The sequence below is a fragment of the Canis lupus genome, chromosome 3, assembly GCF_011100685.1.
Source record: "Canis lupus familiaris isolate Mischka breed German Shepherd chromosome 3, alternate assembly UU_Cfam_GSD_1.0, whole genome shotgun sequence".
NCBI classification, from domain to species: Eukaryota; Metazoa; Chordata; class Mammalia; order Carnivora; family Canidae; genus Canis; species Canis lupus.
The window spans coordinates 50,604,667-50,624,516 of record NC_049224.1 but is presented as its reverse complement, the minus strand read 5'-3'; the positions used below and the strand labels follow the sequence as shown (position 1 = coordinate 50,624,516).

The 19,850-nt window shown below is 37.9% G+C and overlaps 1 protein-coding gene across 10 annotated transcripts in view; it reads right to left on the bottom strand.

Moving 5' to 3' along the window:
- The window catches only part of AGBL1 (ATP/GTP binding protein like 1), a 585,877-nt gene that overhangs the window by 230,463 nt on the left and 335,564 nt on the right, over window positions 1–19,850 (bottom strand). The gene's annotated exons all lie outside the window — the stretch shown is intronic.

Genomic DNA, 19,850 nt, shown 5'->3' with positions numbered 1-19,850 from the left:
GTAAATAAAACCATCAACAGAGGCTACATAATGGAAACTGAGTGAAGACAATTTGAGATAGAGGAAGGACTTCTGGACACATGCCTATCACAGAAATTGAGAATTAATAGCATCTATCCGTCACTGTCCAATGTGCTTTGTTGGGTGCTTTCTGGTTTGGTGGTTCTCAGTCTGCATTCTGTGTCATTCAGGGTTTCCCAGAAGGACCCCTAAGACAGTAATGAGCTGGCAGGGGTCCTGAAGGGCAGAGGGGTAGATGGAGTTCCAGGAGTTATTTTTCCCACTTCAGTCGGAACAGCAATGCATCTGTATTTTTAAGAAGTGTTCCACCGTTGAAACAAAAGACTATAAACGATTGTACTAAGAGATGCCCTTTCTCTCCCATAAATTTGTCAACAAGTGGACAAGAATATGGAAGATCTTTCATACGTAAATACCCAAACTTAAGAGCAATAACACCAGTATTTGTTATTCCATCTGTACTGAGACAATACATGATACCAAAGCCCTGATATGTACTCTGTGCTATTATCCATGAAGTAGTGTAGAATAAAAATTAACAATTTTATTGAGCATTTATTAGGTGTCAGATACTATTCTGAGCCCTCTTATATGCCTTAACCCGATGAATACTTAGTAGTCTTATGAGGTAGATGTTGCTATTTCATCCATTACCTAGAGAGGAAGATTTAAACCAATGGAGCTGATACTTCATCCATGACCTCACAGTAAGAGAGAATAGTAAGTGAGTCATGAGTTGATTCTTCAACAAAGGGCTATACAAAGACTAGGAAGGACTCCATTACATGATAAAGTACAAAGTGTGTGGTTTTTGAAATTAGATAGAAATAGGATTTGAATTCTGACTTGGCCATTTTCTGATTGCATGATCTTGGACTTAAGGAATGAACTCTATTAGCCCTAATCTTCTTATCTGAAAAATGAGATCATAATTCTTCCATCCACATAATTAAGCATGTAGTGATATTCCAGGATACACACAATGCTTGTCAATGTCAGCTCAACTTCTCCTTCCTTATTCCTAGAATTCAGAATTCAATGTGCTCTTGAGTTCTTTCTGTTTATAAATATATTTCATTTCAATGAAAAAGTAACAATATTTGAGTATTATTTTTAAATAGATTTTCATATCCAAATAGTAGTGATACAAAGAACAGAGATGTGATAGTAAAAATTAAAAAATATTGGTCCTAAGCATCATGAGGGAAAACAAAACTCTAAACTGGGAAATCATCAGCCTCACAAAAGAATTTCTAGGTAGAAGGATAAAGGAAAGTAGAAAGCCTATTTCAGCTGTTTGAAAATTTGATTTCCTGTATGTTTGGACACCTGTTTTCCTAAAGAAAGGAGATTTTGCTTCAGAGTTAAGAGAAGTCTGTTGCTCTGTAAACAACAGCAGTGGGAGGGGAAGACAGATGTTTAACAAGTTATTTTTCTTAAGTCAATAGAAAAGATCACTATTTAAAGAGAGAGAAAAACATCAGTCTCTTTCCATGAGCTAAAGTTCGAAGGTCTAATTCTTCCCCTGCATCCTGTTTTCCTGGCTGCTTTTCTTCATTCTAGAATGACCAGTTGGGTGGGAAGTTACGAAGCAAAGGCCATGCCCTCCTCTTCAATAAGCTACCTCACTGGTGGCAATAAAGAGTAGACAAGGAGAATATGAACAAAATCTTGCCTCTAATGGCAGGCAAGTTGCCTGATACATATGTGTAGCCCCAGAATATGGCAGAGCACATAACTGGTCAAAAAAAGGACAAATCCCTGGGGGAAACAAATTTCATTGCGTGAGCCATATTGATAGGTCAGGGGTGACACTATCGCATAAATCAATATCTATAAACAATGGCCAACATGATAGCATTCTTATAATACAAAAATATTTCCATATCTCAAATATTGGTCCATTTATTTCAGGCAGCAATTGGTATCATAAAAAAGACTTGTCCAGAAGACCTTGATTAAAGAAACTTGTACCATTTATTGACTGTAGGATCTTGAGCAAATTACTTATTCCATTTTGCTCTTCACTGTGAATTTCTCTTTATTACTCTACTCTTTTTATTCTCACACAATATCAAAAATATTTGTTTAGATGGATAGTCTCCTCTCATCTCCCATACCCAGTCTGGAAATGAAATCCTCAAAGGCAAAGACTGAGTAGTATTTGCTTTTTTACATCTCTAGCATGGAGCAAATAGCCTATTATATAGTTTATCCTCAATATATGATAAATGGATCCAATAGCTCTACATGGATGGATATGGAGAGGCATGAATATATTGTCTCTTGGATACATATCGTATTTGTCAAGTGGAACTTCACTTCTTTGGGTATAAAGTATATGAATGTTTTTAATTATGTTTCCCACTGTCAAATGTCATGAAGATTTAAATAATTTATTTTAGTTTTGCTTCAGGAAATGCATTCACATTTCTGGATATGATTCAGAAAACAGGTAGACAAAATTTAGAAATTCTAATACCTAGGTTGGTCAGTTATGGGCTCACAGTAACAAGTTTATGAATAAAGCTGGCTTTGGTCTAATTTAAAAGTGAGTCTTACTAAAATAGAGACCCCACTCTCCTCTCCTTCCAGCTTAAATGTGTTAATCAGGATTTTTTTCCCCATAGCCAGTCACAGAAAGTCTGACTAAGGTGGCTTAACCAGAAATGGAATTTTATTTTTCATGAATAATAAGTTGGGGGCTAGAAAGTTCGTGGCATTATTTCAGTGTCCTTAAAAAATCAGGACTACTGTGTCTGTCATTCTGGTTTTCTGATCATGATTGCAATATGGCTGCTGTAGCTGCAGCCAGCACATCCTCATTCAAGGAAGGAGAAAGAAAAAATGGGGAAAGGAAGCACCAACATACCCTTGCTAATATTTTATTGGCCAGAGTGTGTAATAGAGCCAACTCCAGCTTTACAATGATCTGGTAACTGAATATTTTAGCTTGTCCAACCACTTTAAAAGAGATAGGAAAGAGAGAACAGTATTAGTAATGAGTCGTAGATGAGCCAGACTGTTGAATTCTCATGTATATTTGACTCCAAAATTCGCCACTACCCTCATCATCACACAATTTTTAAATATCATAGATATGGGAATAATAGTTATATTACTACAGAAAATTACCCAAGGCAAACATAAGGTCCACAAAGAATGTTTAAAAAGTATAGGCACTTGTAATTGATGACCAAAAGAAGAAAAGCAATCAATAACCAAGCATAGAAAAATATTCTATTGTATTATTTAAATAAAAATGCCTCTTGCACCCTGAAAATGCTGCAAATTTTAATACATATTCAAATTTTAATACACAGTGCTGACTCTTATGATAAAAGCTGGCACTTATCAAAATGCAATGACATTTGACATGGCAATATCACTTCTAAAACTTTTCCTGAGGGACTGATTCAAAATAAAAGTGAAGCTATATGCAGAAAATATATATTATGTCAAAGTTATATATAGTAATCAAAATTTGAAGGAAATAAAATGCTGAATATATAGTAAGGAAGAAATGACTAAGGAAATTACAATGGAATAAATTTGATGAGTTATAATAAAGCCATTAAAATTATAATTATAACAGCCATTTAACAATAGAGAAAATGCTTATGATTTAATGATAAGTGGGGGGGGGAGCAAAAACAAAGCATGTAATGATATGATTTCTGGTGATGATTTGGCAATAAAAGCAGAGGTGGCCACCCTCAATCCCACATACACACTTTCAGACATTACTGCTGTGATTTGCCAATAAAACAGAAAAATTTGGAGGAGAGATGTTATCAAGAGAACATCCGCATACCAGAAACTGTTTAGAAAGCTATAGCATGCTAATAAATGAGAATTCCTTTCTGGAGGTTGCCAGGTCTTTTCTGGATCTTTTATATTCGGAAGAAGATTTAGATTTATTTTTATTTCTTTTATATATAATTTATTGACACTACAGATTGGTGGCTCTCATCAGTTTTAGAAAAATGTAAGCCACCATCTCTCTGGGTGTTGCCTTTCCTCCACTCCTCATCAAAGATAAGCTTAACACTCCTATTAAACTTATTTATTTTTACTCTATTCTCCATATCTCTTACCTTTACTTTCATATTTTTTTATTTCTATCACTGTAATAAATTCTGAATATCTTTTCATATCAATGTTCCGTTTTAATAATTTGCTCTCCAGCTTTCCTGAATCTTCTCTTTGACTCATTCATCTCAAAAACTGCCTCTGAAATACTATAAATGTAGCTATTTTATATTCTCTCCATGATTATTCCTATATATACAGCCTTTGTGAGCATCCATCATTTGATTTCCTGTTTAATGTCAATGCTGTAGGCTTACCTGCTTAAATACTTCATGATTTTTCAAAACTCTAAATTCACATTTTTTTGAACTTCAATAAATTCTCTGTGGATTCGTTTTAATGTTCTTTGCTCCAGAGATAATTTGTGTTTTCCTCCCCTAGGTACTTGGGGACTACCCATCAGGGACCACTATAGGCTGAAGCTTTGGCTTGAAGACTTTAGGGCCATAGCATACATTTAAATTTTGAACCTAAATCTACTTAAAGGAGGGTTTGTGTTTAGAAATTATGAATGAAGACTTTTCCTTTTTTGTCTGCTGTACCCAAAGCCAAGGCTAAGACAGCAAGGCATCCTCCCTTCACACATTATGATGTCACTGGTTTGGTGACAAGTCATCATAAAGATGTAGATCCAAAGATCTACAACTACTCCTGGCAAAGCCTATCTCTTTTTATAAAATTGAGCATCATTGAATAACCTCTAAGCATATACAGAGGGAAAATGTTACACTTATGTACAAATGCTGTCGTTAAAAGGGGGCACTCTGAAACACCAAACAAATGTATTTTTATGAAAAATATTTACTGGAAGGAATGAGAAAAATCTGAGAAATTTCTTGTTTATACTCTCATAAAGGATCAAGAATAGATTGTATTGGTAAAAGTACAGCAAAAGATATGACAGGAGCACAGATGTAACTAGTAACTATACTATTGAGATGGAAAATATAATCTCTAAATTAAAAGCCAAATGGAAAGAGTTAACATACTGCTCGATGCAGAAAATAAAATCCATTACATAGCAGACACCTTCGAGAAATTTTCCAATATCTCAAGGGAAAAAATAGGTTAAAATAATGACATATCATTACATATCATATAATTTACATATATATATATATGAATTAGAATTTTAGAGCAGATTAAGGAAAAGTAATCTACTCTCCTTTTGAATTTCAAACTTAGACAAGTTTGGCAATCACTACAGAAGCCAAGAAGAAAAAAAAAGGGAAAGGGGATGGGGAAAAGGAAGGGAGGACTATTCTGTGTTTTTAAAAAACTGGGGTACCTGGGTGGATCACTCGGTTAAGTGCCTTTGGTCCAGGTTATGATCCTGAGGTCCCAGGATTCAGCCCCATGTAGGTCTCCCTGCTCAGTGGGGAGTCTGCCTCTCCTTCTCCCTTTGCCCCTCCCCCTGTTCCTGCTTACCCTCCCTCATAAATAAATAAAATATTTTAAAAAAATCTGAGTCTGCAGATCAAACAGGTTCACCAAATATATGAGATATAATTAATAAAAAGAAACAAAATAAAGGATTGAGAACCCAATAAATAATCAAAACTAAATGACCTAAAATTTATTCACACTCTTAAATATCAAAGACAATGATGCAACATGTACAGAATTGAGGGGAAAAAGTTGTGCCTCAAGAATGTTGTTTCTGTGTGAGGGCATCAAGAAGAAGATAAACCCAAAGAAGAGAAGGAATTAAATGCAAACCACATATAGATAAATAAAAGTGTCATGTCTTATAAATATTAGTATAAACCTATTATTTACAATACCCAACACATGGAAACAATCTAAGTGTCTATCAGTGAATGAATGGATAAAGGGGTGTGTGTATGTGTGTGTGTGTGTGTGTGTGTGTGTGTGTGATGGAATCTTACTCAGCTATAAAAAGGAAGGAATATACAGAGAATATTTACAGAGAGTAGATTGATGGTTTTTAGAGGCAGAAGGGTGGGGGATGGGACAATGGTAAAAGTGGTCAAAAGGTACAAATTTCTAGTTATAAAATAAGTAAGTCATGTAACGTTCAGCTTGGTGACTATAGTTAATATATTAATATGCTAATTTCAAACGTATTGTACATTTGAAAGTTACTAAGAGAGTAGATCTTAAAAGTTCCCCTCCGAAGAAAAAAATTTGTAACTATATGTGGTGATGGATGCTAACGAGATTTATTGTGATCATTTCACAATATATACATATAGCGAATATATACCGTTTTGTACACCTGAAACTAATATAATGCTATATGCTGATTATATCTACATATATCTACATAAATCTACATGTAATACATATATCCACATATAGAAATAACCCAATTAAAGAAAAAGTTGTTTATGTTCAGAAATAGAAATATATAAAAATAATTATGCAGTATGATCTAGAGAGTGTTTTTCTACGAATGGCAAGGAGATGACATCGTTAGGAAACCTACTAACACCTGTGTTAGATCAAAAGGCAAGAGTAAAAACCAAAAACTTCTGGATGGATGCATCCATTTCTGATACAAGTATTAGTATCTAAGCCCACCAGAACTCTTTCTAGGTTGAGGGGGCAGCACAGCAGGGTGAGGCTTAGATCGCTAGCATCTCAATTCTAGCGCTGCCACTTGCTAACTGTATGATCTTGGAGAAGTCATTTGACTTATTATTGCCTCAATTTTCCCATCTGTATTATAGGGAAAAAAATAATAATACCTATCCCATGGAGCTGCTGAGATAATTCAGTGAGTTTGTATACATAAAAATTTATATCAGCACGTGGCCCACTGCAAATTATGCAAGTATTTTTATTATCACCACTAACAATAGCAAATACTTAGATAAACCAGCAGCCCAAACCATACTTGATATACACAGTCCTTCATAAAACTATGACCAAAACTATGGCCTGCTCTCACTACTGTTATTTATTACTTTTTGGCAGGTTCCAAACAATTCAATAAGATAAGAAAAAATGAGTCATACATATTAGGAAGAAGGAATCACATTATCATTATTTGAAGACTGATTATGTACTAAAACAAACCAAAGGAATCAACTGAAACAGAAAATCTATTACATATAAGGCAAGAATCGAGTAAGTAGACAGGTTACAAATTAAATATCCAAAAATCAATTTTCTTTCTATAAACCAGCAAAATAAATTATTAAGTGTAGTAAAAATCCCATTCACAATAGCAACACAACTATAAAATATCTAGGAATAGAATTAATAATAAATACCCCAAGGGTTGTCTGATAAATCCCAGGACTTCACCAAGAGATAACAAGGAAAATTTAAACAAATAAAGTACTATGCTGAATTCTGAGAATACAATACTACACATTATCAATTCTCCTTATATTAGCCTATAAAAGCATAAGAAATCAAAACACCAATGGGGATTTTCAGACTTGGCAAATTAATTCCATTTTAGAAGAATACACGGCAAAAGCATCCAAGAATAATTTGGAGATGAAGAGTAAAAAAATAATAATGGGAAGATCTTTTACACCTAACAATAATTAAATGCTATGGTATTAATGCAAGACATGGCAGACAGATCAAGAAAATAAGGAAAGTGCCAAACCCTGTGAAATGTGCACAGGTTTGCAGATGATAAAGGTGCCTTTCAAATCACCAGCAAATGGATTGTGATGGGAATAAAATAAAAATGGTTGGTTAGTATTCTAGGGTAAAATCTACCACAGACATGAAAATTATTCCATTTTGATGAAAGGATTAAATGCTTAAAAACTTGAATGATTAGAGGAAGAATAAAACATATGTTCAAATGTTCTATCATCTCTAGGTCAGGAGAAGGTCTTCCAATGCATATCCTCAAAGAAGAAACCATACAGGAAAAAAGTAATGACTGAATAAATAAAATGTAAATATATCTGCATAGTCTGAAATATCACAAACTAAGCTAAAAAAGAAGTAACAAAATAAATGTAATTGCAATAAAGGAAACAAATAACATGATATAAAATACAAATTAATAGAACAATGAAATACTATAATTTGCTTTTTGACTCAAATTTACCTCTTACTCCCCAAATCATCATGTTCTGCTGGTACAGGCCTGGAAACAGACACTATCATAGTCTGTTATTGATGGAAGGTCTTATCACTGTACTATTTCTAAAGGATAATTAGGAAATATATTTCAAAAGTCTTAGGAAAGTTTAGCTCTTAGAGCTAACAATTCAAATTCCAAAAATTTATCTTAAGAAAACAATCATAAGATGAACAACAGAAAAAAAAAATCCTAAATGTGTGGCAGTCTATTACAAGTCATACTTGAGTGTATTCCTGTCTTGGAATATTAAGATAATGGTGTGTTTTGAATAGGAAACATCATGGGGATATATTCATGGAATAGCATGAAATTGTAGCAGGTTGACTAGAGTATACCCATTATGATCTCAATTTTATTTAAAAAAATGTTTAAATGACTGATACATACTAAAATATTCACAGCAGTTAGAAATGCATGGTGAGGGTGTATGTGTTCTTTGTTTTCCTTATTTTATTTTTAATCATGAGAAATATGTAATTGCTTTTGCCATTCATACTTCCTTAAGCAACGTGGGTAAGCCTGGAAAGTGTAGTGTATCTGAGTTAATATGTTATTTTAGATACTGTGTGATTTTAAATTTATAAGTAAAATTAAATTCAAATTCACTTTTATATATTGTGAGTTAAATTAAATATTTGAACAAAATATTTTAGATTAAACATTTAATAAAACAAAAGGCAAAGAGGAAAGCACGTCGGGCATATTCAGTTTCTTGAATACCTGCTTCTTCCTTCACACACACTACCTGGCATCCTCTACACCCCCTCTTAATTTCTTTGGGTCACTGGGCCTGTGCCTATTTTCCTTTTGGGGTAAACATCCTGCAATAAGAAATCTATTCCCTGGAAACATTCTCAGAATCTTTACAAAGTGCCAGCGTGAGTTAGAGGCAGTGACTTTTAGAGTTTTAAACAAGTTTGAAGAGGCTGTGAACAAATTACCCTGGTACATCCTTTGCCTTAACATGCACCTGGCAAAGAAGTTAGAGCCAGTCCAGCCCTCAGATCTGTAAAGTCCAAAAGGCAGGCAGGGAGGAAAGCAAGAGGGCTGGCAGAAGGCTCCTCACCTCCCCTGCTTACCAAACCTATCAAATGGACTCTAATGCCTTCATGTTGAGGACACAATCAATCACCAGGCATGCTGGTGGCTCTGCCATCTGAGGGATTCCTCTACACATAGTCCCTCCAGCCCGGGCTTCCTACCCATTACTGACAACTGCTTCCCTAGTAACTGCAAAAAGGCCCTATATTCACTAGAACAGCAGGCCTGAAGGTGTGGGATGGGTTTCAAATGTGTCCTTTATTTCTATGCTGGACCTTCTCTGTGTCTTTTATTGGTGAATTTGCGCTTAAGCCATGAATGACACAGCAGAGAGTGAAGTCCTCTGTGATTGCCTTTCCCTGTCTTTCTAGGCCATGCATATGAGAGTATATGTGAAGCAGAGCCTGTATCCTAGGCATCCTAAAATTTGAGCTTAAGCAAGCTTAACCTTCTTTTATAGAAGCATAAATTGGCAATGCCTTACACTAGTTTATGTAGCTAAGTACAGTAGAACCAGGGTTATAATAAATGTTCCCCTGACACTAATCAAATGTCTATGGCTTTAAATTTCACATGTTTATTTAATAAAAGCTTTTGGACATTTGGAGATCATGTTTTCATATAGGTTATATGGTCCTGTAAGTCCTGCTTTTTAAATTCCCCATTCCTTTTCTTACCAGAAGGCTCACTCAATATGGCCCCAGGGACATGGACAGGCCCAGTCTTGGGCAAAAGTAGGTCATCACCCTCCTTCACTATTGCCACCCACTGTCCCTTGTACTGATATCTGGCTCTTTGACCAGCAGCTCTGTCCCTGGCTTCTGAAACTCCCCATAGTCCATCTTGTTGATGACTAGCAGGAACAATCTCTCTAGCCCTGGTCACTATGGGTTTTCTCAGACCTAATTTTGAATTTTCCTTCTAGTGCTACAGATTGGGAAGAAAAGAGGAAGGTACGTGTGCCTCTGTTCATATGCCACATTTTATGAAACTAATCTAAAAATGACAATGACCAATGGGAACAGATGCCAGACGTAGCAATGGAGCAGAGTTATACTTTGTCAGATTTTAATCCTTTAGTTTCTGAATCCTGACAAAGTACTGGGGGACACGACAGAGGAGCGAGTGAGGACAGGATAGTGAAGGGGCAGGTGGAAGGCTTCGCTTGGTGGACATGAGCAATGGCCATGAGTTCACAGGTGTGGAAGTGTTTTAATACACTAACAATTGGCATGGCCATAATGATGTACAGTGGTGGAATACCAACCCTAACCCTTACCCAGGACTTCATGCTCTACACCAGCCTATCCAAGTGTGGTCACCTTGTCAGATGAGGAGGGTAAGACACAAATGAAACCAACCTCACAAAAAGGTGGTATGACACTAATGTGAAGCTGTAGCTCCCAGATCTCCCATACCTACGGTGGCTCCTAGGAGAGTGTCCGCCACACATGCCCACACTGATCATGCTAGATGTCTAGGAGCTTTTGCAAGATAAAAGCAATGTAATGATATTCAAGTCTGCACTTCTCGATGCATCATATCCAGACTAGTGTTTGCCTGTGAATTGTTTGTGAACATTCATCAGTGATCAAACAGGGGGCTTCAGTCCAAATGTGAGTCACTCATGTTATTAAGCACATGCTTTTGGTTCAGCTGCTCTTGTCAAGGAAGGAAGCACTGTGATTGTGTTCCTTTGCATTCTGGTACAAGCTCCTTATCTCTTTGTAGCAACAGAAGCATTAGCAGCTTACAGCTCAGTTACTTTGCATAAGGCCTAGTAAGACCTCTGCTTGGACTTGGGCAAGGAGAATATTCTGGAATTCAGCTCTCTGGAATATGAATCTCAACTCTACTATGTTCTATCCAAATGACCACATTCAAGTTGTACAATCTCACCAAACCCAGGGTCTTCATTCGTAAGACAGGAAAATAGAACCTATTGCTTAAATGCTTTCATGGATATTAAATGAGATACAATGTGCACATGCCCTGTGCAGAGGTGCAGGGTAGATGCTCCATAAATGTGAATTTCAAGCAGTTTTTCTCACATGCAGTATTACACGCAGGGCATAATAGAATCTGTTCAGATTAAAATACACACACATAGACATATAAATACATGTATGCATGCATATATAAATGCCACTTGATTTTGCTTGGTTTTCATTCTCTTTCTTCCAACTTAAACCTCTGTTTTCCTCCAATATAACCTGGTCAGTTTAATGTAGATTAGACATAGAGGGGCAAAGTATGGACCATGATTTTCAAGGGATGCTAGAGCTTTCATCCATCAGTGGAAGTCAAGTTATTGAAGAGGGTGAGATAGGAGAATCATATTCGTAGTATATAACATTTTAATGGAAAGAAGAAATTGAATTAAAGAAAGACAATACTGAGCTTGAGCAGAAAAAAAGAGAAAATCACCCCAAAAGAAAGCTTCATTTGATGAATCAAATTGGTCAAAGAGTGAGACAGAGCCACTGTCATAGTCCAGGAGGACCAGAGTGACTGCTTGGGGAGCTCCTGCACCCCGATAGTATCACCATCACCATTACCACCACCATTTTCCAAAACCTTAGACCAATTTGTCTGGGGACTATCTGCTTGTTCCAGCCTAGAGATTTCTAATTAGGTTTCACCAACCAATAGGGATCCATGAATATCGGATAACTGTTCTCAAATAGCATGTGCATTCATGTGTGGGAACTTCTAGGAGTGTCCTTGGCTTTGTAAAGAATTACAGTTTTCTGAAGGTTGGCAAGTAGGCCTAGTCAGCATTATTCTCACCAGCAAATAATTATAAGAGTCTATACTTACTCATTTAATTGATATTTATTTAGCTCTCTGTATGTACATGACCCTGTGCTAGGCACTGGAAAGGAAAAAGCACGGTTCCATTGCTCAAAGGGGACTTCTGTGTCTGCCACCTCCAAGAGACCACCATTATTTCTATATCTCTTTATCTCAGTGTACATGGCATAGGGTATAATTTCAGAGTGCAGGGTGGGCATTTAGGGGACCATTGAAAGAGATAGAAGAAGATAGCAATCCTCATGGATCTTACAATCTGTTAGGAAATACAGGACATACACTAAAATGGGAAACCTTTTGGATGTTCAGAGGAAGAATAATTGTTCTGGCTTTAGCTGCACTTTGACGTTTATGTACCTGTAGACATATGTTTTCAGCCACTTTTCGTGCTCCTGCACAGTATTGTAAAGGTGATCTAACAAAGCAGGTGTAGCAATGCAAGCAGTTAAACACATACCGTTTTACACCACCCTAACCCCTGCATTTATTTGACCTGCCTAGCCTCTATAGACATTCAAGTTCTAAGCATTTCTACTCACTAACACTGCTTCTTTGATACTTTTATTATTTCCTTCAAGCTTTGCTTGACTGAGTACTTTGGAGAGGGACAGAGAAGCAAAAAAACAAATATACACAGGAAGAGGGGCTAAGATCCATTAGGGCCTGTCGATTTATGTGTGGCTAGGAGTTGAATGTTATGATCCAAAAGATAATATCTGACCAAAAGCAATATAACAACTTTATATTCAGTCAGCAAATGAGGCCTGACCAAATGGAGAGGAAAATCATCATTCAGGACTTAAAAGCAATGACATTGCTGCATAAAATTTTCATATTGAGTTGATAAGTAAATTAAGAAATAATGGTTAATTTTAAAATGTTTGAACTAAAGAAATCAGTAAGAAAATTTTATTGACAGCACTGATTGATACAATTAACATTAAGGGCGGGGGGGGAGATTATGTCTGAATCCTAAAACTTGGCTGTGTTTTCCAGCAAATCATGCCTATCAAATTGCAAATAGATTTGGGAGTTGGCATGTGATACGACATGTGTAAATGTTGCACTTTAAAATGTACATACAGTGACAATGTAAGAAATGTTCTGCATAAATGTATTTAAGAAAATTACTTTTGCTGTGTGCAAAGCATTGACAAAATCCAGAACTGGAAGTCTAGGTCCCAAACAGTGTGGTCTTGAATATGCCTCTCAGCCCAGATGCAGGGAAGAGTGACACATGCAGATCTTTTCAGGTAAAAATGAAGAGGCTACTCTCCCTCTACCCTGCTCACTGCCTAGAGTAGTAGGCTGACATTTTCTGCAGGGAACCCTCTCTTTCCTGTGGGTGTAAGTCTAAACACCCCTGGCTCTGCTTACCAGATAAAGGGAACATGCTAAATCCATATCAATCCAAGAGTGGCCGGGCGGTGACTGCCAACAGTGTGCCTGTGGCTTTGTGACTCCCCAGGGTTTGCTTCTGTGTAGGGAGGCCTTCAGAATCCATGAGCAGAGAAGTAATAATAATAGTAATAAAAACAGTAGCAGAGCTGAGCACTGTCAGGCTGTAATTGCTCTGGCAACAGAGCAAACAGTCCCAGCGTAGGTCCATGCGGCTTTGATACCGGAGTGCTCAGGAGGAAACAGCTGGAAACCTCAGCAAGCGGGATATGTATTAGCAGGATTTGTTCACTTCAAAAGGGGAGAAATGTTTTATTTTTTAATGGAACTCTTTCCAATCAGTCCTGTCTTCTCCCTTCCTGCCTCCAGCCTCCTTTGGCTGTCTCATTTCTTACATAAGGGGGAGTGTTCAGGTTAGAACCCGTTGTTGGCAAAAGAATGGGGATGTACTATCAGTGAAAGAGACTTTAAAGTTCAAGATGCGGCAGCGGCAGCAGCCGGTAGCAGAAGACAGGAGTGAGCGTGCTGCTGGAGTCCCACATAGAAGGCGGCTGATGCACCACAGAGAGGGAGAACCCAGGCACTGGCTCAAGGTGCACCAGATCCCCCTGCAGGTTCAGATGGCAGCACCTGACCTTCAGATGCCTGGATTTTGACAGGGTCTGATTTTCAGGAGACCAAAGGTCTCCCTGCTTCAAATCATCCCCTCCGCCAATCTGACAATGCTCAGAGGCCTCTTATTAGTAACCCTTAAGATAATATCCATTAATAAAATAGCACCAAGTCTTACACAGCTTACTCATGAGTTAATGCCACCTGGCCATTCACTGGAGATTTGCGCCTTGAAGGAATGGGACAGTCGGGGGCCTAGGTGGTTCAGTGGTTGAGCATCTATCTCTGGCTCAGGTTGGGATCCTGGGGTCCTGGGATCGAGTTCTGCATCAGGCTCCTCTCAGGAAGCCTGTTTCTTTCTCTGCCTGTCTCTCATGAATAAATAAATAAAACCTTAAAAAAATAAAGAAAGAAGTGGGACAGATAACAGGTAAATTCTGGAAAAAGTATCAGGAATCTGGAAATCTTCAAGTTTTCTATGATCTTTTTGAGGGTGGGGAGCAGGCAAAGAAGGATTAGGAATAAATGAGGCAGGGAATTTTCTTAATTAAAAAAACCCTACCTTCTTTCTGTTTTCAAAGACATCCCCCTTTGTCTTCTGCATGGTACAATCAACCAATCAATTTACCATGTAGTATTTGGCAGCACATATACTTGGGAATTTCAGTGGTAATTTTGACACTAAATTACACTATGGGTCCACTCTAATATTTTGGATTTCCTGTATAAGAGTTAAAGGCTTTGCACTGATTTTCCCTTTCTCTTACACAAATTTATTTATAAAACATTGTAGTAACTGACTATATGGGAGCCATCGTCTCTGATCAAATGGATCAGAATGCAAGATTCTAATGTTATTCAAGGTAACTTGGCTAACAATTATTCATCTCTAACAACTGTGCCTCTAACCATTGAGAAAACCCTTGTGCTAAAAACCCAGGACCCAAGATGTCACTTATAGATGTAGCTCATTTTAATTCTCTTTTTACTCACTTTATTTCATATAATAAAGGGCTGACTTCCTTTTTTTTAAAGATTTTATTTATTTATTTATTCATGAGAGACACAGAGAGAGAGGCAGAGACATAAGCAGAGTAAAAAGCAGGCTCCCTGTGGGGAGCCCGATGTGGGACTCAATCCCAGGAACCCAGGATCCCTCCCTGAGCCAAAGGCAGATGCTTAGCCACTGAGACATCCAGGTGTCCTGGGCTGACTTCCTTTTTTAAAAAGATGATAACTGTGTGGACAAATATAGTTGCAAATGTTACATTTTAAAGCATGCACACAATGATAACATAGAGAATTTTGATCACTCTAAAAGGAAAGACTTATTTTTTCCTTAGTTTACAAATTAAGTTCCCTAGGTAGGGCCATTTGTTTTTTCTTTCTTCACTCAGATAAATTGTGCCCCTCTTGAGGAAGCAGGTTTTGCACTATGAATATATCTATGCCTGTTTCCCCTCACTCAGACCTAGGATTGATTAGACATTGATCGGTGTTTGCTGAATAAACAGGGAGGCTCCTATTGAACATTTTCTATCAGGTATTTTGCTAAGAACCTTCTAGACATCATCTCTAATTCTCATCAGAACCCTGTAAAGGATGATGTTAACATTTCCATTTCACTGCTGAGAAGACTAGGGCATAGAGCAATCACATATCTGGTCAAGGATCATCCAGATGGGAAGTAGCAGACTGGGATTGGAACCCCAAATTGGCTGGCTCTGAATCCAGGTGGTATAACAACAACAGTACATAGATCTTTGTGGTCAGTTTAAGTATCAGGTTCTTCACTGATGTGTTCCTTTTAGGGGTCATTCATCCATCCATCCATTCATTCATTCATTCACTCAATTATTTGTTTATTCTTAGGTCTTCCATATACTATTAGTGGTTACTATGGCATGTTACTTAGGGTCCAATCCCACATTATAGAGATATTTATTGTCAGTATAGGCACAGCCTTAGACTTTAACTGGACTTTAACTTAGACTTTAACTGGAAAGTCTATAACCTAAAGTTTCCCCTTCCCAGCTAGATACTGCAAAAATAATAAGGGAAAAAATAGGCAATGAACCAACAGTAATCTTCTGTGAAAGGGTACTAACTATATAACATGCAACTCTGCACTCAAATGGGAGATTTCTAACAGTGTATTAATTAGAGGTCAAGACAGAGGCTCTCTATGGAGAGAGGTATAAAGGAGGATGAGGGTGGTGGTATAATTCCTCTGCCAGACTAACATCCAACAACTCTCCAGACCTCGGCTCCCAGCTTCCTAAGTGTAGGTTAGATCTATAGGATCTACATCTTAGCAAGGTGTACATCAAGAAAGGTTGACCTTTCTCTCTTGCAGCAATCTCCGGTTTCTACCACCAACTATTTTGGAGCTCTTAGCTAACTCAGCTTCTGAGGACAGAGGAAGCAGGAAGCATTCTCACTTTGAGCCTGGTCTTGCATGATGCTGTTGATGATGCTGCCCCACCAATCTCTCTTCCTGTATTTTGGAGTAGGGGTAGGGTGAGGAGCAGTAGGCTCAAATCTGACTCCCTTAGTAAATTCTGGGAAGGTATCTGCCCATTGAGTTTTCTGTTTGTTTGTTCTTTGGTGTTTTTTTTTTTTTTCTTGTATGGAGTCTTTTCATGACTCTTACTATAATCTACTAGCTGCAAACTCCAAAACTAGAAGTCTCAATCAAAATTCTGTTACATAACAATAAGAGAACCTATTATCAAAAATTTCATGTACAAGGGAAGGGGGGATAAAAACAACTTGTGTGCAGTTTTGTGTATGTCTATGATCTCTCCACACTTCATTTACCATGTCTGTAAGATACAGATGGAAGTGAGATCCAATAGCCAATTGCAATGCTCTTCCCAGTTCTAACATTCCATGATTCACCTTGTGCTGCACACATGGAGAGCTGATCTCTTTAGTGCTCCTGTGACCACATTTTTTTAAAAAGATTTAATTTATTTATTTGAGAGAGAGAGAGAGAGAGAGAGCATGAGCCAGGGGGAAGGGCAGGGAGAAGGAGAAGCAGACTCCCTGCTCAGCAGGGAGTCCTATGTGGGGCTCCATCCCAGGACCCTAAGATCATGACCTGAGCCAAAGGCAGACACAACCAACTGAGCCACCTATGCTCCTATGGTGTTCTTATGACCACTCTGTTAAAAATCAAACCCCAGGGGCCCCTGGGTGGGTCAGTCAGTTGGGTGTCTGACTTTGGCTAGGCCATAATCTCAGGGTTCTGGGATCAGGCCAGCATTGGGCTCTCCACTTGGGGGGAGTCTGCTTCTCCCTCTCCCTCTGCCTCTGCCCTCCCCCTGTTTATATTCCCTCTGTGTTTTTCTCAAGTTAATAAATAAATATTTTTAAAAATGAAACTCCAAACACATGGCCAAGTGATTACTAGATTATTAGCAGGGGTGATGGGGCAGGCATCTGAAATGTATGCCAGCCTAGGGTTCTGTCTGTGGAGTTTCTATATCTATACCTCTGCATAAGCTTTGGATCAGACAATCTTGGGAAAAGTCAAAACCTATGTTTTCAAGTAAGAGTCAGTCTACAAATAAGGAACACTGGCTAGAATCAAAGTCCAGGAGGCCTCAAGAGTTACGGCTGTAAAATGGGACTCTTGCTTTCATTTTGTGAGGTAGCTGTGAAAAAAAAAACATCAGATAACAATAATTAGTGATATATCATCTGGGGTATTATTGAATTGTAGTATTTAGTCCAGAATCAAAAGAGACCAACAGGGATGTCAGAGTCCATTAATCACAGAAACAAAAGAAAACAAAAACTCTAATAGGACTCATTCATACTCAGACTTAACAAACATTGACATTTTCCAGGCATTCTTTAAAAAATATACAGCAAATTCCTTCCAAATGACAAACATTACTACATTGTTCTCAGGCTGAGGACACAACTCTGCTCCCTCATGAAACTTGGTGTAGGGATCCCTGGGTGGCGCAGCGGTTTGGCGCCTGCCTTTGGCCCAGGGCGCGATCCTGGAGACCCAGGATCGAATCCCACGTCGGGCTCCCGGTGCATGGAGCCTGCTTCTCCCTCTGCCTGTGTCTCTGCCTCTCTCTCTCTGTGTGACTATCATAAATAAATAAAAAAAAAAAATTAAAAAAAAAAAAGAAACTTGGTGTAGAGCAGTTACATTAATAATTGCTTTATCATAATTTTTAAAATGCTGTGATAAAAAAATGCAGATACTCTGAGAATATGTAAAAGGGAATCTAACACAGCCCAGATAATTATGCTGGTCAGGTTGTCTCATTTTATAAATAAAATATACTATAGACATATATACTATAGACATTTACAAACTAGACATATACATACATAGATAATTTATCTACACATAGATGGATGGAAGCATAGATGTGTCTGTCTTGGAGGAAAATCTTTGTCTTCCCTATGATCCTTTTATACCTGGACTTAGAGACAAATTGACCTGAGGTCAATTTAATAGATATACATAAGAGAAATCCACATAGATATGGAAATTCCAAAGATAGTGAGACAACATGAAGCTTATATGAGCTAAGGAGGGGGTAGAGTCTGAGGCTACAGAGGGAAACAAAGCTTATTAGCAAGTTGAAAAGGGATATTTGGAAAAAACAAGGTTGCCCTATTACGCAAGTAAGTTCCATAGGTAAAGAGGAGTCTCTGTTAATAGGTCTCTCCCTATTCCAGGCTCTCCTTTCCAATGTAAATGTAGGCAGTGGAGGGGGAGGCAGAGAGCTTTTCCTGCATCTACTGGGTTTTGATTACTTTTAACTCAAAATAATCTTTATGCCCAAGTGACCCATCTTGGGGCAGCCTGTCCTATGCCTCTACATTTGAACAGATGACAGATACAGATATATAGATACAGTTTAATCCTAAGTAATCCATAAAAGGAAGTTGAGAGGAGATTAAGATAAAATTATTTTTGAACCCTTATTAAGCAGGACCCCTGACCCTGTACTCAGGATGCTTCCTGCCAGGACGTCATCATAGCTGCTTTTGCCAGAGGCCCTTATTCCCTATTTTCCTTTTTGGTATGCCCCAGGCCACTGGGCCATTTTATTCATCACAGAACTAGGAGACTTAACAAAGATGATGTGTCCTTTCCTATGATGTGAGACCAGGCTACCTCAAGTTCAGACGGAACAAGTTCAGGATGAATGAGTCCACACAGAGGATAGATACCATGATTCCCCAGACAGCACAGAGCATTCCTGGAGAAAATTATTAACCACAAATTTGAAAAGTGACCTGCATTTAGCCATAACACCAAGTCTTTCTCTGGCATTTTTATATCCTACTGTTAGTCACTTTTCCAACCCATGGGGCAATGGATTTCCACTCTAAACGTCACCTCTAGTTGATCTGTATATATATATATATATATATATATATATAAACACACACACACACACACACACACACACACACACACCATATTTTCTGCATCTCAATAGCTTTACACATGCACGGTAGTTCTGCCCTGAGGCTGGGTATAAATAAGTTGACAGCCTGGTTTCCCACTAATGCCATCAGAGAAAGCTGTTTCAGAATACTAATCAGAAACTATCATGAGAAAAGCTTGTGTCAAGAAGCAGGAAGTATTATTGGGGCCCAAATAAAGAGCAATTGGTCAGAGGGACTCTTGGCCTTTGGGGCTTGTGTAGTAGTTGTCTGTGTCCTCTTTCAGATTCCCTTTCTTGAATTACTTCTCAGGGACCGGAGGAAAGGCTGCTTAGGGCTTAATGAAGTGACTAGGAAGGAGCATTGA